Below are 23,183 nucleotides of genomic sequence, written 5' to 3'. Positions count from 1 at the left end.
CTCTGGGCAATACCAAAGAGAATATTACCACTCAGATCGCATTTACATCAGCCAAATATTTTCACAATACTGATACCAGAGTTGAAGATGAAAATAGCAGCTTGAGTGCTGAAGAAGGCAGGAGATTAACTTCCTTCTATACACAGCCATCTACCTCTTGGATCTGGGCATTATAGATCCCTAGGAGATATGTTGCAAGGCTTAATCTAAATTGGTAAATATCTGATATCTAATGGATTTCCATATGCTATTTTACCAAAAATGTTTAACGGTGATGATGGATGATGTACTAGTAAATGTATAACAGCTGGCTTGGGATTTGGTGCAAAAATCCTGATTGGTAGCATTTGCTTATTTTCATGGTGTAAATATTCCCAACATGACCAATTTCAAGTTGCCAATATGATATTGAATGCAGATTTGGGGAAAATACTAACAACAGGTCTCATGAACAGTAAGAGCTGGCTCCAACACACCACTGCATATATATTTAAAACACTCAATTTTTCAGGAAACAAAACCATCATGCAACATGCAATTAGGAAAGATAACCTCTACAGTCAATGTAAAGTGTTACAATTTAACTAAAGCTGTTAAATTTAAAGGGAAAATGTAGTCTGTAATATTATTCAATTCTCAGTTCACAATCTTCAAAAAGAGTGAAAAAACAACGAATGCTTTTTTTAAAAAAAAATGAAGTGTGGCTGATTTACAATATTGCATTAGTTTCAGGTGTACAGCAAAGTGATTCATATATATATATATTATTAGATACTATTAGATAATATATATATTATTATTACAAGACATCGAATACAGTTCCCTGTGCTATACAGTAGGTCCTTGTTGCTTATCTGTTTCATATATAGTGGTGTGTATATGTTAATCCCAACCTCTTAATTTATCTCTCCCCTTTTCTCCTTTGGTAACCATGACATTGTATTCTATGTCTGTGAGTATTTTTTTTTGCAAGTAAGCTTACTTGTGTCTCTTTTTAGACTCCACATATAAGTGATATCATATTTGAATTTCTCTGACTGACTTCACTTAGTATGATAATCTCTAGGTCCATCCATGTTGCTGCAAATGGCATTATGTCATTATTTTTTTATGGCCAAGCAATAAGGAGTATTTCTTTTTAAAGTACAATCTGTGGAAATGCTGCTTCACGGACTAATTAATGCACTGTTATTTTGGTCACAAGCCAGATGTTATTTTTTTCAAAATTAGAGGTCAGTGGGAAAATGCAATCACTTAAATTGAGTCCTGCTTCATATGAGACATATCAACGCTAAAGTGTTCTAAGAAGGGCTTCATAAAGAGCAACTTCTCACATCATGTTGAACTAGAACTCTGGCCTTGGACTTTCAATCTGCTTAACACATTATGTTAAGTGAATGAAGACGATCCAAATTTTGAAGCTTATATATGTCCTTTTTGTGTACAGTGTACTGAAAGTCTCCAGACTACTGAGGGAAAATGTAGCATGAAGACAGTAAGTTGAGTTTGAATGCAGGATCTCAGTGATCGACATGTTTTCCACTCACTTGCCCAGTAGGTTCTGTGATGCTAACCAGTTGCATGCAGATAGCAAACAGGTTGATTTTTGCTGTTTTCTTTCATTTATTTTTGCATGGGCAGGCCTCTCTTTGAGTTCCCCATCCCACAATTTCTTGAAAATGCCATTGTCAGAGACATAAAATGGCAGGAATAGAGGGATCCTCGGAGATTATTACGCTTGTGAAGGGAATCTTAACTGAAGGCGTGATTTCCTGAAATCACACATAGGGTGATATGGCCAGGCATAGGAAAAAGTGTTTCTCTTCAAGTCTAGAGCTGCTTCCACCTCATTTAGTATTCCCTTTGTTAAGACCCGCTCCACATTGACATTCCTATCCAGTCTTTAGGTTGCTCAGTTTGTGGCTGACTTTCACCAGTTTGTTCCAAGGAGTTTAGAATCATGACAGTTCATTGTCATAAAGACAGCAGTCTTTAGTTCAACTTCCTAAAGGTACTCAAAGCAAGGCTCATTAATTTCATCTCACAACAACAGCAACAACAACAATAATATTAACTCTCATTTGAATGCTTTCTGATCTCATTTATTTTTTAAGTGCTCTGTAGTGTTATATGGTTCCTTTATTTATTTTTTATTGTTATTTCCCCCAACACACTTTTTTTTCCTGCTGTATAGCATGGGGACCCAGTTACACATACATGTATACATAATTTTTCCTCCCATTGTCGTGTTGCAATGCAAGTATCTAGACATAGTTCTCAGTGCTACACAGCAGGCTCTCATTGTTAATCCATTCCAAAAGCAATAGTTTGCATCCATTGACCCCAAGCTCCCAATCCCTCCCACTCCCTTCCCCTCCCCCTGGGCAACCACAAGTCTGTTGTCCATGTCCATGATTTTCTTTTCTGTGGAAAGGTTCATCTGTGCCATATATTAGATTCCAGATATAAGTGATGTCATATGGCATCTGTCTTTCTCTTTCTGACTTACTTCACTCAGGATGAGAGTCTCTAGTTCCATCCATGTTGCTGCAAATGGCATTATTTCATTCTTTTTTATGGCTGAGTAGTATTCCATGGTTCTTTCAAATTCTCACCACAGTACCACACATTAGTATTATTACTGTAATTTTAGACATAGAAAGCTGAGGCAGAGTGGGATTCAGAAGACAAGTGAAAGAACCCAAACCTGAATTCAGTTTTTCCTGGCTCAAAAGTATGTCACCTTCAGCTCCTTAAGCCACCAAAACCTTAATTATGCTACATAGCTTGTGGCAATGAAATAGCTTCAGATAGAAAAAATGGTTGCAGGAGACAATTTATTTGCTGCAATTTCTTGGACAATGTGTAATCTTTTAAAAGCAAGAGCAATACCAAGTTTTGGAGGGCAAACAGTAGTTAACCAGGTACCTTCAAATGAATTTATGGAGAGAAAATTTAGCTCTCTTTAAACTAATGAACATAAGAATGAGAAGTCAAGATGAATGTCTTCTCTGGGAGAATGTCTGTTTTCTGGGCATAATTGCTTCTGTGACTTGTTTATTTTGAGCTGTCCTAGAATGCCATATAACACAGCTCCAGAGTTCATTTTAATTTCTTGAGATTGCTCACTAGGGAAATCTCTGATGCATTCAAGGACTGTGACACTGAACAGGTTCTTAGTTGATTTTATCCTTTTATATAAGTGTAACAATGGTAAATACATCAATGTGTTTACCATCTCCCTGGCTCCTTCACCTTGGGCAAGATGCACAAGTCTTTCTGACTGTTCATTGTATATGCATTTCAGGAAATAATAGAGAAACAGAAGGAATGAAGATCATTTTTTTCAACTTCTCTTCAAGGCCACACCAAAAAATATAATGTTGTTTGAAGGGGGTGTGGGAGGGGATGGTAGGGAGAGTTTTCACAGTATATCATTTTGAACCCATTGAATTTGTAATTATTTAATGGATGTCCTATTCATATGCCATAACTTAATGACATAAAATTAAATTTCATGAGATATGAATCTTTCTGGTTGAAGACAGGACTATTGGAACTGTCTTTTTCATTGAGGGTAAAATGACTAAAGGAAAATGCATGTAAAAATGAACTGGCTCAGAAATAACAAAGGCAGTTGCCAGCAAAATATACTTTCTTAATTGATATCAATGACTTTTGATTAGATCAAATGTAATGGAGGAAAGAAAGGCCTGTGCATAAGTCATTTCCTCAACATTAATAACCCATAAGAATTATCTATTTTGTTTTGTAATATAAGCAATTATTGCAGTGTAGACACAAATCAAATTTCTTGATATTTTTTCATTAACAGACCAGAATGACAAAAAACAAAAACAACAAAACCCTAACTTTTGAAACATACCAATATGAAGGAAAATATAGTAATGCTTTACCAAACTAGAAATTTCATTTACGTGGAATACAGTCTAAAGCTCATAATTAAGTAGAAGGACTTACCAGCAGTGGCCAAAAGAGAGGTGGTGATGTCCAATAAAATCGAAGAATTTCTCTAATAGTAGAGTTTCTCTTGTCTGTATTCAGTACCTCCTTATCTTATTTCAACTGCAGTGGTAATAGAAGTGGGTTATATCTTATTTCTAAATCCATCCTATAGGAAATTAGAAGTGAGAAAAGTTTCTAAAGATTGGGATGTTGACTGAAGTAAGTAGTGATAGTTGTTAGAAAAGAGAATGTAGTAAAACTAGTAAAACATACCTCAAAGCTGTCTAGGGCAAATAACCTTAGGAGTTCCCTGTGGTGCAGTGGGTTAAGAATCTGGCATTGTCACTGCCATGGCTCTGGTTGCTGCCATGGCGCAGGTTCGATCCCTAGTCTCAGGACTTCCGCAGGCTGTGGGTGCAGCCAAAAAAGAAAGAAAGAAAGAAAGAAAGAAAGAAAGAAAGAAAGAAAGAAAGAAAGAAAGAAAGAAAGAAAGAAAGAAAGAAAAAAATAACCCTAGGTATGTGTCAATAACCTAAAGGAACCCAAATGATATTACAATAAAGTATGATAACTGGGATTATAATCAATACCCTAAAGCAGTGAGATATAGTTAACGTACATTCAGATTTCTCATTTTACAAAGGCAGAGACCAGTGTAATCTATTTCAGAGATATCTATATAGTAAGTGATTAAAAGCAAATGTTTGAACTTAAAACAACAAACCTTCGGCTATCCAGAAAACCATATACTTTAGAATAACTAAGTCTCCAAGACTATGAATTATTGGCATTCACTGATGAACCCTACACTTATAATACCTATTCTTTTAATATCAGAAGATTATGTTTCCCATAATCTCTAAAGAATGAATAAACAACAGAGAAGTTGGATTAGAGGGTGTGTGTGAAATTTAACTTATTATCAAAGATGACACTCTGCAGTAGTCACTGCACCATTATGACATTGTGTGATATTTAAAGGAATGGTGTGGTGGAGACTGGGAAGGTGTTTGGATTTGGAGAAACAAGTGGGAGACAGTTGAAATGAACACTTTCATTTCAGTCCATTATAACTCTGACTGTTCTGCGTTAATCACGAATTACTCAGCTCCCTCTCTGCCTTTCAAGTTATCTGGGAGGGCAAGAGCTCTTCTCGCAGGTATTCTTGAACTTATTTTCCTGCTTTAGGGATAAAATGCAAACAGGATTTCTGGACCCTGGGCTTTTCTGGCTGGCTCTGGGCTCACCCATTGTCCTCGTTTTTCCACACAAACGATTTATCTTCCTAGGCTGCCTTCTCTTAGTTTGGGATTTGTCATGATTCGTGAACTCTAGAAACCACTGTTCTTTTGATATATTTCTAAGGGAAATGTTTTGTTTTGTATAGTCAAATTATGCTTTGAAAGTTCAGAAGGGGGAAAAGAGCAAAGTCCCTGAGAGGAGCAGTGTGGCTGTGACTGCGAATCAAGTTATAAATTGCTAATGATCTTTAACAGAAGGAGACAGATTGGTTTAAATAAAAGCAACAATAAGACTGCACATGTTTCTGTAGAGAAGCTATGGGTGGTCATGAATCAAAGTGGTCTTTTCTGAGAGAAGAATATATCAGGAATCAGCAGTATTGGAAAGGGCAAAGTGAGAAAACAGAAAAGGGAAGAAAATTGTGGCTATCATGACATTAGAACTCAGCTTGTATTATGCCATGGGGAATGGAGTACAGAGGTGATATTTTATCAATTTTGAATCTAGGAGTGTCTGATATACAGCACTGTGCTGACAGTTCTATAGAAATTAGTAGTGGTAACTATCTTTTAATAGCTTTATAAAGGTATAATTGATATACAAATAACTGTAAATATTTAATGTGTACAACTTGATGAGTTTGGACATATGCAAACACCACTGATACCATCACCACAATCAAGATAGGAGACATATGCAACACCTCCTAGCATTTTCTTGTATCCTTATTTTTGTTTTATTGTGGTAAGAATAATTAACATGCACTTTGTCCAACAGTAGATTTGCACAACACTGTATACCAAATGGACCATACAGACATATATAGACTATTCCATCCAATAGTAGTAGAATGCATATTCTTCTCAAGTACATACCCAGCACTATGATAGTTATATGTTATAGTTATGTCTTATTCGTTAAGAGAAAATAAGTCACAACAAATTTAAAAAATTGTAAATTCTATCAACTATCACTCCTGATTACAATGATATGAAATTGGAAATCAGTAACAGGAAGAAACTGGAAAATTCACACAGTTACAATTAAACAACACACTCATGAACAATTGATGCATCAAAGAAGAAATCAAAAGAGAAATTTAAAAAATATTGAGATAAATACAACATGCCAAAACTCATGGGATTCAGCAAAAGCAGTTCTAAGAAGAAATTTTATAGCAATAAATACCCACATAAATAAAAAAAGAAAGATTTCAAATAAACAACCAAAATTTACACCTCAATGAGCTAGAAAAGAACAAACTAAGCCTAAAGTTAGAAGGAAAGAAATAATAAAGGTCAGAGCATATATAAATGTAATAGAGAATAGGGAAAAAAATAGAAAAGATCAACAAAACAAAGAACAGATATTTTTTTTAAAGATGAGCAAAGATGGCAAAACTTTAGTTAGATTAACCAAGCAAAAATGAAAAAGAACACAAATAAGAAAATTATAAATAAAAGATGAGACATTAAAACTGATACCAGGGAGCTCCCATCATGGCTCAGTAGAAACAAATCTGACTAGCATCCATGAGGACGCAGGTTCGATCTGTGGCCTCACTCAGTAGGTTAAGTATCTGGTGTTGCCATGAGCTGTGCTGTAGGTTGCAGATGTGGCTCAGATCCTGTGTTGCTGTGGCTGTGGCGTAGGCCCACAGTTGTAGCTCCAATTCGACCCCTAGCCTGGGAAACTCCATATGCCACAGGTGTGGCCCTAAAAAGACAAAAACAAAGCAAAACAAAACAAAAAACCTGATACCACAGAAATACAAATGATCATAAGAGATCAACATGAACAATTATATACCAAATTAAATAACCCAGAAGAAATGGATCAATTCTTAGAGAGATACAACTTACCAAGCCTGAATCATGAGAAATAGAAAATTCAAACAGTCTAAAAATGAATGAGGAGATAGAATCAGTAAATCAAAAACTTTCCAACAAAGAAAAACCTAGGACCAGATAGTTTCATTGGTGACTGCTACCAAACCTTCAAAGAAGAATTAACATCAATCTTTTTTAATCTCTTCCAAAGATTTGAGGAGGTGGGAATCCTCCCAAAATACATAAGGACCTCATACAACTCAATAGCATTTTTTTTTTTTGGCAAGGGACCTGAATAACCATTTTTCCAAAGACATACAAATGGCCAACAGGTATTGGAAGAGGTGCTCAATATCACTAATCCTCAGAGAAGTGCAATTAACCACAATGAAATACCACCTCACACCTGATTGAATGGCTATTAAAAAGTCAAGAGATAACAAGTGAGGGTGAGGAAGTGGAGAAAAGGGAACTCTTGTGCACTTTAGATGGGAATGTAGTAAATTGGTGCTGCCACTATAGAAACTGGTATTGAAGTACCTCAGAGTATTGAAAACATAACTAATAAATCATCCTGCAATTCCACTTCTGGGTATGTATCCAAAGGAAACAAAGTCTTTGTCTATAAGATATATCTGCATCCCCATGTTTATTGCAAAATTAGTCATAATAGCCAAGATATGGAAACAATTTAAATGTCAGTAGATAGATGAATGGATGAAGAAAATGTGGTACATATACACAGTGGAATATTATTCAGCCTTAAAAAGAAGGAAATCCTGCCATTTACAATATGGATGAATCTGGAATGTATTAGGCTAATTGAAATAAGTCAGATGCAAATATTATACATTGACACTTTTTTTTTTTTTTTTTTTTTTTTTTTTTTGTCTTTTTGCCTTTTCTAGGGCTGCTCCTAGCCGTTCCCAGGCTAGGAGTCGAATCAGAGCTGCAGCCTCTGGCCTTCACCAGAGCCACAGCAACGCGGGATCTGAGCCGAATATGCAACCTACACCACAGCTCACGGCAACTCCGGAACGTTAACCCACTGTGTAAGGCCAGGGACCGAACCCACAACCTCATGGTTCCTAGTCGGATTCGTTAACCACTGTGCCATGACGGGAACACCTATACATTGACACTTCTTGAAATCTAAAAAAGCTGACTTAGGGAATTCCTATAAAGGCTTAGTGGAAACAAAACTGACTAGTATCCATGAGGATGTGGGTTCGATCCCTGGCCCTGCTCAGTGTGTTAAGGATCCTATGTTGCTGTGGCTGTGGTGTAGGCTGATAGCTGCAGCTCGGATTCAACCCCTAGCCTGGGAATTTCCATATGTCACAGGTGTGGCCCTAAAAAGACAAAAAAAAAAAAAATTAAAATAAAAAATTAAAATTAAAAAAACCAAACTTATAGAAACAAAGGGCAGAGAGTCAGGAAATTGGGAGATGTTGGTCAAAGGGTTCAAAAACTTCCAGTTATAAGATGAATAAGTTCTAGAGATCTAATGCACAGCATGATGACTATAGTTAACAATGATGTATTATCTACTTGAAAATTGTTAAGACATTGGATCTCTAATGTTCCCTCTTCGTATTCCCCCAAAAAAGAAAGGAAGAAAATGTTAAGTATGTGACCTTTCACATACATATATATAATACATATATCAAGTCATCATGTTTTATGCCTTAAACTCACTCAATGTCATATGTCAACTACATCTCAATAAATTAGAAAAAACAAGTTGTAGACAAAAAAATCAATGAGATCTAGTCTCTTAAATTTCAAAGTGCCCTCTCCTATATCATTCACTATAGGCACTATGTTGTATATAAGATCTCCAGAATGTTTTTGCCCTTCATAACTGAATCTTTATACTTACTGAACAACAACTTCCATTTTCCTCTAACTCCCCAGCCAGTGGCAACCACTAGTTACTGTGATTTATTCATGACGTAATTCTAATTAGCCATACCTTAGCTATTTTCTTGTTAAAGTGACTGACCTCTAGGGAAATTTCTGTCACCTTTCTGCCTGAATGAGGACCAGGGAATTCCACTATGTACCTTTGTCTAGCAAACAAGTGAGTAAGCTATGAATTAGGCATGTTTTAGTTTTGCTGTTTTTCCTCATGGAAATATCAGTGGGTTTTAAATCGAGTCTAATTATTAACCTTAAGGAACTAACTTTAGAGTTAGTTAAGTATTAATTGATAGCACTTAAAAGAGAGACAATGTAAGCTGAATTAAGTACAGTTAATAATGCAGGCTAGTTCTAAATGCAAGCCCTGCTCTAAGTACAAGAGGAGACAGTTACTTTTTTGGGTTATAAAGCTCAGCAAACATTTTGGAAAATGTTTAGGTTGAGATTAACTAGGAGCAAAGGCTGGCTTAGAAATTAGGGGCAAAAACTATTTATTTAAAATTCATTAATTTTTAATTGATATATATAGTCGATTTATATTGTGTTAGTTTCAGGTATATAGCACAGTGATTCAGTTATACATATGTAAATATATATGCTTGGGAGTTCTCTTCATGGCTCAGGGGTCAAAGAACCTGACTAGGATCCATGAGGACAGGACGTGGAATTCGATCCCTGGCCTAGCTCAACGGGTTGGCCATCCAGCGTTGCCCTGAGCTGAGGTGTAGGTCGCAGTCATGGCTCGGATCCCACTTTGCTGTGGCTGTGGTGTAGGCCAGAGGCTGTAGCTCTGTTTCAACCCTTAGCCTGGGAAGTTTTATATGCCATGGGCCCAGCCCTAAAAGCAAAAATAAATAAATAAACATTTATTTTCTTTTTCAGGTTTTTTTCCCTTACAGGTTATTATACAATATGGAGATTTCCCTGTGCTACACAGTAGGTCCTTGTTGGTTATCTATTTTATATATAGTAGTGTATATCTGTTAATCACAACAAGAGGTGGGACATAGACTGTGACCAGATTGTTCCTAGTATCCTTGGTCACTCTCAAAGTCACACTTTTCATAAAGTCATCCACCTTAAGAATATATTACATAAAAGCCTACATGTTCACCAAGGGACCTATACAAAGCAACACTTTGTTTTCCTAATTTGAGTTATGCTATGCACCTGAAAATAACATTCTCCTTGTTTTTAAAGTACAATTTAGAGTACATTTTTTTTAGATCTTTGCTACACAGCCCCAGGGGTTCCACTGAGCTCTGTTAAGTCAGTGGACAGGGAAGGTGACTTATGGAACTCATGACTGCAAGGAAAAGAATTTAATTATTTGCATCTGACCCAGGTTTATGTTAACTATCATCTAAACCTGATATTCACTGCAGGATAATTTGTTACTTACAAACCATCCCCTGATATGTAATCAAAATAACGCATGTAATAGATATTACTGGGAAAGCAGCATGACTGGAAATGAAGGATTTTTGGAATCCCTAGCAGCTCATCTTTTAGAAGTCCAAGATTTTGTTATACAAATTTGCAGAGCAGACTGTAAAACCTGAGTTAGCAATTCTGCAGTTGACTCAAACTATTTTGTACTTAAGTATAAGCATTTGTTCTTTGCAACCACTGAGCTGCCACATTATTTACAAAAGGCTAAGTCATTATTTCAAGTTAAAAAGGGACGTGAGATATGATAGCCACCAGCCTTTTTTCTCTCCTCTTTTTGAAATTCACAACTTAAAAGAAAACACAAACCTGCATCTAAAATCATTCTTAAAATCTGCCCTCAGAGAAAACTTAGAACCCCGCGGGCAGCATGCTTATGCGCTTTTTTGATCCAAGTATTTAAAAAACATTTCCTTCACTTGGATTTCAATGGATGATGGTCTCAATTCCACAGAAAAACGTGGGCTTTCGTGAATTTCACTCTCTCTGTTGGGAGCCCCTATTCTGAAACGCTAGAAAAATGTGGTTAATCGGGGGTTCCCCTATTTCTTTCACCTAAGTTTTGGGGTGTTCCTGTTGTGCCAAGAGATGGAGGGTGAGGTGTTGCACTCCAAACACTGGCCTGGACTCTGCCTTTTGGCTCTCTGCATCCTCCTCTACTCTGACCTCAAAGCCGCTTCAGTCCTGCTGCTGCTTTAGGCTTTGAGACTTTCCTATTCACCTGCCTTTTCTAGTCTAAGCTCTGAGGACTTTACCTTTTGACACACCCCCAGATCCTTTGTTTAGGCTGTTATCTTGCTTTTGAAACTCAGAAACTAAGAATTGACCCCTTTGTTCCTTTCATCCCCAAGTGAATGTGCTCTTAGTTCAAGTCGCCTGGAATTTGTACTTGATGGGTTGGGTGGAGGGAGATGCATCAGAGGGTAACAGGAAATACTGAGGATGCAAAGGTTACAAAGCAGTTCACATTTCAAAATCATTTTTTCTGCTTCATTTGCTTTGGGGTGGGGGCATGACAAAGAGGGAAATTGTTCTAAATGAGGAGGTATTTTGAGAAACCTTTGGGGCAACCAAGGTAGCTAAACAGATGCAGTGAAATACATTTTGTGGGAATAAACAATTGCCACCAATGAGATCATCTGGTGAAACATCGACTTTCTTATTATTTTATGATTCGACTGTCAAGTGAGTTCAGTTTTGATGTATTTCTGAGTGCTTCAAGGCACATTTCCCATCACGATTTGAAGCAGAAGAAGCAAGAATGCATTTTCATGAGAATACAGAAATAAGAAAACCTGACATCTATTATACAAGTTTATGCCCAAATTCATTAACATTCAAATTATGAATTAGCTACCATAGAAGAGCACCTTTGTAAGTAAAGCAAGGACCATACAGAATCTTAAACGTCTGGGCAGCCAGTTTTGTTTTTAGAGCCTCTGGTAACACATTCGGCAGAGTAGTCTGGTCTTGTTTTCAAACATTTTCTAGGTTATTTGCAATTCTTGGATATCCTAGACAAACAGCATGGTAGACATAACTTTCCTTGGGGAAACAAAACAGCAAAGAGGAATTTAAGTAAACTGGGGTTATAGACATTTTAAGATTCAATCTACTAAATATTGCTTTTCCCAATATTTTTTGGCATTTGTAAAGCACTGTTTCTCAAAATGTTCTTCAGACTGTCTACATTTTAATAAACTCTTCAGATCTTCCTCTGTTTAAATTTGAGAGCCACAAACCTTGAGAAATTTATGTATACATTCATTTATTTACCTCTATGTAGAGTTCTATGTGTGTGGATATAAATGTGTGAATACTCACATATTATTATTTTTTCTTTTCTGGCCATTCCCAGGAAGTTCCCGGGCCAGGGATCAAACCATCATCATAGTAGCGATACAAGCCACTGCAGGCGACAATCCTGGATTCTTAACCCATTGTGCCACAGGAGAACACCTCTCACATATTATTTTAATAATTCTGATAATTATCAATATGTTAGTATCATTGAGTATTTTTTTTTTTTTTTTTGGCCAATCGGAGCTACAGCTGCGGGTCTACACCATAGCGACAGGCAACACAGGATTAGAGCTGCGTCTGTGACCTACACCACAGCCCACGGCAATGCCAGATACTTAACCCAGTGCGTGAGGGCAAGATCAGGGATCAAACTTGCAACCTCACGGTTCCTAGTTGGATTCGTTTCTGCTGCACCAAGACAGGAACTCCGAGTATATTGGTCTTATTGAGGAGAACAGCAGACATAAATACAATACTAATAGTCACATTGGAAAGATCAGGTGTACAGTAGTAATATTACATAATGCTTAGTAAATACTTATATCTATGAACTGTGCTGAGGGCTTTATAAGTATCATCTTCCTCTTTCCGCACTACCTTCCTTTGAGCTACCAGCTATTATTATCCCTTTGTAACAAAAGGGGAAGAAATTACTTTTTTTTCTTTTTAGGGCTGTACCTGTGGCATATGGAAGTTCCCAGGCTAGGGGTCAAATCGGAGTTGCAGCTGCCAGCCTACACCACAGCCACAGCAATGCCAGATATGAGCTGCATCCATGACCTGTGCTGCAGCTCACGGCAATGTCAGATCCTTAAGCCACTGAGTGAGGCCAGGGATCAAACCCACATCCTCATGGATACTACTCAGGTTTGAAATCCACTGAGCCACAATGGGAACTCCTGGGAAGAAATCACTTTTATGGAGTTAGGTGTTCACATCATTTATTCAACTATTTGTTGAGATAGTTAAGGGTCTGTGCTAATTACTGATAACAGAACAGTAGCAACATCAACAATACTAAGAGTAGTGAACATTTTTTGGAATGATTACCATGTGCCAATCACTGGACTAAGCACTTTACATCAGTTACCTTATTTAATCCTCATGTCAACACTTTGTGGTATATAGTGTCTTAATTCTCATTTTGTAGGTGAGAAGACTGAGGCTCAGAGATTAAGTCATTTATTGAAAGTCACAAAGCTAATGCTAGTGGTTGATAGTATCTGTCTCCAAAGGGCATTTCAAGCTTTCAAAAATCCCCTTCCTCTCTCCCTCCCTCCCTCCTCCCTCTCTCCTTCCCTTCCTTACTCAGACACATACATTTGAGTTTGGTTATCATTTTTAAAAAGTAACTCTCTTGGTCCTACTACATTCTTGAGTTTATTTCTTTGTTTTCCATCTTTCTTAGAGGCTTATTCTAACTGCTCATATTTCCTCCCTTCTCTTTAAATCCCTTCTCCTGTGCAATTGAAAGTCAACCCTCATCAATTTTCTAAAGCTGCTCCCTTCAAGGTCGCAAAAGGCTTCTTAATTATACATCTAACAAAGGTTTCTTCCTTCTGATCATCCTAGATTCCTTTACTCAGGGTAATCAACAAAGACTACTGAGCAGAGAAGAATGGGGTAGTAACTTGGTTGTTTAAATGCATTAGTACCATGCTTTTTTGATTTGTTTTCTTTTGCCTTTTCAGTGATTTTTTTTTTCTTTCCTCTAGAGGCCAAGGCTTTGCAATACTGAGCATTGCAGCTTAACCCCTCATGCACATAAGCAGCAGCTCCCAGGGGGTTGATTCAGGGGTTCTAAGGTGAAACCAGGCAGATGTGTTTTCAACAAGTTCTCCACATAATTCTGTTTTGTACCAAATATTGGGATTAACTACTAGAGAATGAGCAGCTGTTCGCATTTCTAAGATGTACTATGAAAATAGTTATTTGGTCTCTTTTATTTGAAAAACATACCTTCTTAGCTGCACGTTTTATATTTTATTTTTTTAACAAATCTAGTGATATATTATTTGATCATAAATAATAATAATCTTTAAAACTGTGGGGGCAGGTTTAAATATGTTGGAATTATGCCCCTAAAAAAGATAACTAAAAAAATTATAGATATTTTCCTCATGAGGTTTGGACTTTAAAATAATAATTAAGGAGAGTATAAATATAACTCTTCTTAGAACTTTATTAGATGATATTATGATTGATTTATTTCAATTATAAATTATGATTTTTTAGAATTACTATGCAAAATGAAGCATATTGTAATTTACCCTTGATGACTTAATTGATGGCTAAGAATGAGGTCTTTTACATCTTTTCAGTGTATAAATGTACCACTTGCCATTCTACATGCCAAATTTAAAAACTGCTCCAGAATTACTTCGCCCTACTTTAATGTAACTAATCTAATTCTTCAACCTAAATTAAGTGGCTATTGAAACATACCATACACTATTTTGCTGAGAAAATTTAAAATCTAATCAGTAGCCCCAAATAATAATTTTCCTAGTAAAATAAGGGTGTTTTTAAATGAATTAATTTTATGGATCAAGAATTTCAGAAAATACATCTTAGGGTAATTATTGCCACTTTATGAAAACTTGTAGAGTTAGACATTGTCTTTGAAATCAAGATTACCATTTATTTTGCCTTCTTTTTGCAAAAAAGATGGTTTTAAGACATAATTTTGTATTATCAATGTACATAGCTTATTTTTCTGGGATCAAAAAGCTCTTATCTTTTCAACCCATTTGTTAGAAGATGCCTTCTGTAATTTCTCATTTTAAGAGCTACATCAGAATGGGGACAAAATAAGAATGGGTCTCCAGACTTAGATTTTCATAGGACAGAGCACAGAGATGAACCAACTTTGAAACAGATAGTCACACATATTTATTGTTAATCAGCTGAGATTAAGAAAGAATAATTGTTCCACGTGCCATTACTTGGAAAAATAAGGCCTCAAAATATCTGTTGTTTTGGTTGTCTGGTTGGTTAGCTTAGTTTTACGTGGACAAGCAATTAGGAACATCCATGAAAATGTGTCTACAAAAATCCAAGTGCCCGTTTAGCATTTCTACCTTTACTAAGGAAGGGTCATGTTGAGGGTGAGCAACCCATCCCAGATTACCTGAAACTCCCAATTTTCAAGACGAAAGATTCATGTTCTGATGTTCCGGGATCTCCTTCAATTTCAGGCAAGCTAGGATGGTTTGCCATTGTACATTTTTGCTTGCTTTCAAAATAAAGCGGAACTCAGTTCTACTCACTTACTTCCTCACAGATTCACTCATTTATTCACAATTTCTTTCTTTCTTCTTCTTTTTTTTTTTCTTTTTAGGGCCACACCTTTGGCAAATGGAGGTTCTCAGGCTAGGAGTCAAATCAGAGCTACAGCTCCCGGCCTACACCACAGCTCACAGCAATGCCGAATCCTTAACCTACTGAACTAGTCCAGGGATCAAACCTGAAACCTCATGGTTACTAGTCAGATTCATTTCCACTGCACCGCAATAGGAATTCCCATTTATTCACAATTTCAATAAGTATTCGCCAAAAGGCTATGATGTGCGAGTCTCTGTGCTAGCTTTTTAAAGACACAGTGGTCATTAAAACAGCATTTCTGTCCTTGAGGAAATTATAATTTAGTGGAGATATATGTTAAACCAACATGCTAACATTACCAAAGAGGAAGATTAAAATCATGTAGGAGACTTTAAATATATAAGGCAGAATTCTGAAGATTGAAAGAAGGGCTTCTCTGTGGATGTAAGTGGATGGAGGGCCTGAGCAGATGACTGAAAATGAGACTGTAGAGTTGAGCAGTGGCCAGATGCTCTAGGGGTGGTAGGTCATGGTAGAGAGTTTGGATTTTATAAGTTCAATGGCAAGTCAAATATTAGTTTTGTGAGAATACTACGCCATTAAAACATTTGGTGTCTATCATTCTGCCCTTAAGAAGAGAACTACATGAATGGTAAAAACAGAAATTTCTAGGTTCCTGGCCACAACTAACTGAAGAGGACTTGGCCATTCTTTTGTTGGATCAAGTCAGCTGCAACACACTGAGATCCATTCAGAATCAGTAGAGTTATTCCTAGGTGTGTCAGATGACCGACAAAAAAAGACAAACCAACAAACAAACAAACAAAAAAACCCCATAAAACCACCCAGAGGAATGAGCTGCCTGGCTGCTTTTATTTCTGACAGTGTCTTTCAATTCTGTTGTCCTAATCAATTTTCAACTGGCATCTCAGAGTGGAACCACTGTGGCAAATGTTTGGTGTTTAGAACTAAGGCCACCGGCTAAAACAATTTTATATTTACTATGCAAGTAGGCTTTCCATCTGAGAAAAATACAGACTGTCCTACTCATCGGTGGTGCATTGACCCCTACATGGAGATCAATAGCTGCTTTTTCTTACTGCGTATTATCTATCTGCTAATCCTCCTAAAGGAATTCTGTGTGTATCAATGAGAGGAGAGTGTGTTTAAGTGTTTCTGGGTAACTAAACTGGGATATTGCCCTTCCCTCATATGAATCTGGATCACTGAATTAAGTTGACTGATAATATAGGCAGTTGAAAGTTTTCTGAATTTTGAAATGCTGATACTGGATAGATAACTATGTGAATACTTTCCAAAGTTTTCAACTTTTATTGAGAATTTGATATCACAGACATAGCCTACAGGTAGCCATGCAAGCAGATCTTTCAAGCCTTCGCCGTTGTTCTCACAGTCAATGTCAATGTCTATTACATATTAATATAGCAGTGATGCCTGTTGAGCCCTTAGGAGGGAGGAGTCTTTTGCTTGGCTTTACTGTCTTCTAGTTGTTTGGAACACACAGTCCTAGTTTGAGGAAATATCGGTGATATTAAGGCCATGCTTAAATCAACCTCTTAATGAGACATGATGGCAGAAGAACAAAATAGTCTGGTTTTAGGGAAAGCTCCAAGAAATATATAACCCCTTTTGCATTTTTGGTGAATATACTAAAATTTTTAGCCATCAAGGCCATTAACCTTTAATAATTTCCAGATGCTTTGTTAAAATAGAAAAGACATAATTTTCCATAAAAACTTGTTCTGCAGGCAGCTATCAATGTCAATCTAATTTTTTTTCTGCTGCTTCAGTGGCTTCTTAATGGTGAAAAAAATGGAATAGGGGAGTATATGTATTTTAGATATGTAAATAATTGCATGAGAGTCATAGATTTCTGCACAGGAGAAAGCATTCCTGTATTATATGCCAAGCATGCCCTGGCATTTGTTACTTTACTCCATTTGTTTTCTAGCTTGAAAATTATTAGTATCTATATCTATATGTTTATTTTCAAAGGTCCTAAGTGGGAAAAAAAAAGGCTGCAAGAGATTGGACCAGATTCTGGAATCCATAAGTGAGTTTGTAGTTAAGCTAGAGGACACATAATTAACCCTTTGAACATCAGTTCTCTCATCTGTAATGTGACATGTAGAGTTTCCATGATATTGGATATGTGAAGGCACTTTGTACACTGCCTGACACATGGTAGGTCCTCAAAAATGGTACTTAACTTCAGAATAAATTTAAATATCACTCAGGTTGTTTCTAGACATCGGTGATTGATCATCTCATTTATTTCCACTATAGCTCATTAACACTGCCTTCGGGAGCCCTTGCTGCCTGGTATTTGAACTTCCCTCATTCATGGGAAGCCACATCGAAGTGTGCTGGAAGGAGCATGAATACACTAATGTAGTTCTTGCCTATCCTAATTCCCTAAATGTCCAGATAAACTTATCTAGTGTTGTAGATATAAATGATATCTAATATCACTAATCTATCATAATATTACTACATATTTTATTACAATGTATTGATGACAGTTATTGTTCAGTTATCATTCAGTTAATGTAAGTTTTTACTGAATCAATGATTAAGTAACTATAAGCTACCTCATCCAAATCATTTATTCAATGCCAAGACCTTGCCTCTATTGGACTATTCAATTCACCTGGCTCCATCAGAGCAGGCAACGTTTTGTTGGATGTGTGTAAATAAACTCGTTTGAAGCAGTTTTTAATTACTTGTCTTTAAAAACATTTTCTATTTTTATGTAATAGTAGATTTATATACAATTGTGAGAAATAATACAGATCTTGTGTGCCCTTACCTAGTGGGAATCTTGCATAATTATAATACAATATCACAGTCAGGATACTGACATTGATACAGTCAAGACACAAAACATTATCACCACAAGGTCCTTCATGTTGCCCTGTAATACTCACATCCCCTCCTTAAGCCCTATGACCCTAACATATTCTACAGCTTTTCTATCCTAACCAACACTTGGTTTTATCATTTTAAAAACATTTGACCAAATTCAACATCCATTCATAATTTTAAAAATTTGTAAAAATAGGAATAGATGGAACTTTATTGATTTGATTAAAATCATCTACAAAAACTTAGAGCTAGCTTCCATTATAATTGCTGGTGTCTTACCTCCTAAGATTGGGAACAAGGCAAAAATGTCTGCTTTGACTATTTTATTTAAACTGTTTCTTTAAGAGGCAATATCATTTAACATTCCTGGTATACAGGAAAGAAAGTATCCTGATAATTTTCAAAGAAAGGCTTCACTCAGAAGGTCTCTAAAAGATGTAAACCAAATCAATAAAAATTAAAATCAGTCTTCTTTCATTTAAAACCAAGGTCTACCAAACTCTGAATTTCTGAAATTGCCTTGCTAACACAATTTAAAATCTTTCTAAACATTTTTTTTTGTAAATCATGTACTCTCAGTAATAAAAAGCAAAAGTAGACTTTTATCTATTTTATTTTATTTGCTTTTTAGGGCCTCACTCTTGTCACATGAATGTTCCCAGGCTAGGGGCTGAATTGGAGCGGTAGCAGCTGGCCTATGCCACAGCCACATCAATGACAGATCTGAGCAGCCTATACCACAGCTCACAGCAACGCCAAATCCTTAACCCACTGAGTGAGGCCAGGGATCAAACCAGTGTCCTAATGGATACTAATCAGATTTGTTTCCGCTGAGCCATGGCAGGAACTCCAGACTTTTATCTATTTTGTAATTTATGGAAAGGAAATGGATATTTTCTTTTTTAAGCATTTTCTGTTGGAATACTTTATGGAAACACATTCTTGGTTTGGTTAGAGTTCATTTTCAGTTACTCATTCTTTTGAAAAGTTTATACCTTTGAGTAGTGGTTCTCACATCCAATTGTCAACTCTTAGAGCTACTCTCCAAGTGACACCTTTGGCTAGAAAATTTTATTTGATCTTTAGTGTTTCATAATCAACAGTTAACAGAAAAAAGAATGGCAGATATTCTAGAAACCATGTATTCTAGCTGAAAGACTGACTTCTGATTTAAGTGTATACGTCAGTACTCAAAGTATGCTCAGTTCAAACTATGTACATACACATTTTAGATTATCCCTACAATAAAAAAATACAAGAATCTGATCCCCACTGCTATGAAATATGATTCAGTAATAGAAGTGTGTGGGTCAACTGTGTATAATAAACCACACCAAAATTTAGTGGTTTAAGGAGTTCCCATCATGGCTCAGCGTTAACAAACCCAAGTAGTATCTATGAGGACGCAGGTTTGATCCCTGGGTTAAGGATCTGGTGTTCCGTGAGCTGTGGTGTAGGTTGAAGATACAGCTCGGATCTGGTGTTGTTGTGGCTGTGGTGTAGGCTGGCAGCTGCAGCTCTAATTTGACCCCTAGCCTGAGAAGTTCCATATGCTGCAGGTACGGCCCTAAAAAAAAGCAAAAAAAAAAAAAAATAGTGGTTTAAGACAAATATTTATTTGGAATAGTATTCTGTGAGTTCACAGTATTTGGGGAATTGTTCAGCTCAGTGGTTCTATTCTTATCTGAGCTCCCTCATAAATCTGCAGTCAGCTGTCAATTAGCTAGATAGCTCTGCTCTAGAGACTGGTGAGCTGCTGGCTGGGGCAATAGGAGTACAGGTTTCCCCCACTATCTGAAAATAGAAAGTAGAGAGTTCCCATGAAACCTTTTGTAAGCAGAGATGGCATAAAGCAAAGAATCAATTACCTTAGGACACATCTTACTAAGGGAAGCACACAATGAACTGAGATAAAGCGCAGATGCTCACAGATACAGTTCAAAGCTATGGCAGCTGGATGCTGAAATGTTCATTGTAGTTCCTACGGAAGAAGCTTGAGGGGGACACTCTCAGTGTTTGAGGCGTGTGCTGCCTCTAACTACTCACTGCAAAAACAATGCTATTTTTGCTTTTCACTTATCTAGTAGAAGCTGAAATCCGGTTTGGATTTATTTTGGTTAGCAAAAACAGGTACTCATGTATGTCTTTCATAAAAGTGAAGAGGTGTAAAGTGAAATTTTGAAAAATACAGGATACCTGTAATTGGATCAGTTGTCTCTTACTCTAGGAGTTTTTCACAGGCTTACTGAAATGACTGACAGGCAGGAATCCAAGACACTGAGCCACTGCAGGCAATACTTCTGCAGGCTCAGAGTCAGAGTGGAACACTAGTGTCTCCACCATGTTCTTTTTGTCCTGGTGTGCTGAATCCAACTTATTCCAGCTCCTGAGAGCTGATATGTAATATACCATGTTAATAAGCTAAAGAAAAAACATATGATTTTTTTAATCCATCGATGCAGAAACAGGGAGGACATGTGGAGACCTTGAAATTGGTCATAGGAGAGTATTTACACTTTAGAAATCAGCAAATACCACAAATAAGGACTTCTTTTCCTCAGTAGTGTAAATTATTAACCACTTATCAGCTCATCTGTATTAGCCAAAGCAAATTACAAGGCCAGCCTAGATTCAAGAAGTGGAGAAACAGACCTCACTTGATTAGAAAAGCTAGAAAGTCAATTGCAAGGGAAGTGGTTACAGGGAAGGTAGTAATAGTGGCCATTTTTCCCCCAAATAATCCACCATGCATGGCACCTAAACCCCTTCATGTTGTTTCCAAATTCCATAACTGCTCCCGAGAAAAGTAAATGCAGCAAATCAGATACCACAACTGATAAGCATGACATCTTATATTTGAATAGAATTTTTCACTTATCAGAGTGTTTTCACATTCATGAGTTTAGATGTAAACTCTGATGACTACAAGGGTAACTATCACTCCAATTTTACTTAAGAGGAAATTGAGATATAGAATTTACATGACTTTTTCCAAGCCATGCAAAGCAAGTAATAAGCTTATTCAAACCTGAATATAGACCCTCTCATTTGAAATTCCCATGTCTCTGCTTATCCACCTTGATGAAATAAAATGCAAAGTGCTGAAGATATATTGGTTAAGAAATGTTATTAGTAAATATCCACTATCATCTATTCATGATATTGTGCCAATTGAGTTCTTCTACCAACTAACTACAGATGCCATAATACCATATTAACAACTCCTCTAAAAGCAGATTCTAAAATCTAACACAACACCTTAAATAAGGCATGGCTCAAGAAATCAGTTTAATCTGTATATATTGAATTCCAAATATATAACTCAGTGGAGTGTGTTAATTTATTACATACAAGTATTTTTATTTAGCAATTTCTATAAGATAAAATTGTTTACAAGGCAGCAAAATTTCTGGATTTATGTTGCCTCAGGGTCATCTTTTAATTTTTAAACTCTCTCTACCTTGACTTGTTTTTAAAGCTTGACAATAGAACATGACTGCCTAAAGAACTAAACTCTTTTTTAGGATTAAGTAATGATCGCTTAAATGATAAGTTGGAAATTTTCAAGCTTCAACATGAACTAAATGGTGATTTTAATATTTTGAAAATTTAAGCATATTTTTTCTTACAGTAGGCTATTTTTAAAAGATGCAATCTGCGATTCCAGATATGTCTGTGTGTGTGTGTGTGTGTGTGTGTGTGTGTGTGTGTGTGTGTGTGTGTGTGTATTTCATGGAACCAAACAGATTGTTGAGTACCTCGATGTTCAATTCATTCTCTCTTCTGAGATTAACTTTGAGGGATAAAGAATAATGTTATATTTACTTATGCGTCTGCACTCATTAATTAATTTTAAATAAAATATAGGATTTTTGAACAAGCGACTATCAATTGATTAATGCGGTTCAATGAATTATTTTCAGAATTAAAATTTGAGTAGTTTTATTTTTGAACTCAGACTCTTGTGTTGATACATATAATCTCAGCTTCATTTAAAACCAAGATTCTGGAGGTGATTTAAGAATTTTTATAAATTTAAGAAACTTGCTCTGTCCCTGACATCTCAAAATGCCTTTGATTTATTAGGTGGGGGAGTGGGAGTGTTGTTTTCAAAGCTAATTTTAATGAAAAATCACTACTAAACACCACCACTAATAAAGCAAACAAATGAGCTTCCTCCTTCTTTTTACTCTTAGCTGCTTTTAAGATCCCCTCCTTGTCTTATACTTTTTGAAATTTTACTACAATGTTTCAAAATCTGTGGATTTCTTTCAATGTATCTTGCTTTGCATTCACTTCCCCCCCACCCAGTATATACAGACATATTTTAGCTTTCCTTATTCTACTTATCTATTACCACTTCTTTGGTTTTGTTTTTTGTTTTTGTTTTTGTTTGTTTTTTAGGGCCACTCTCACAGCATATGGAGGTTCCCAGGCTAGGGGTTGAATGGAGCTGTAGCCACCAGCCTACTCCACAGCCACAGCAACTCGGGATCCAAGCCCCGTGTGCAGCCTACAGCACAGCTCACAGCAGCGCCAGATCCTTAACCCAATGAGCAAGGCCAGGGACTGAACCTGTGTCCTCATAGATGCAAGTTGGGCTCACCACCTACTGAGCCACGACGGGAACTCCCTTCATTGTTTTTTTATTTACTTTTCTTCCCATGCTTCATTCTCAATCATTTCTTCAGTTTTATTTCCAGATCAGTAATTCAGTTGTGGGCTCTGTCTTTCTCCTGTTCAACCTGTCTAAATTTTTGA

This window comes from Sus scrofa, chromosome X (genome assembly GCF_054392235.1).
Source record: "Sus scrofa isolate SSC_HxYL_T2T_F1_AM1 chromosome X, Sscrofa_HxYL_maternal_Yorkshire_Landrace_v2.0, whole genome shotgun sequence".
NCBI classification, from domain to species: domain Eukaryota; kingdom Metazoa; phylum Chordata; class Mammalia; order Artiodactyla; family Suidae; genus Sus; species Sus scrofa.
This window is presented reverse-complemented; position numbering follows the sequence as displayed.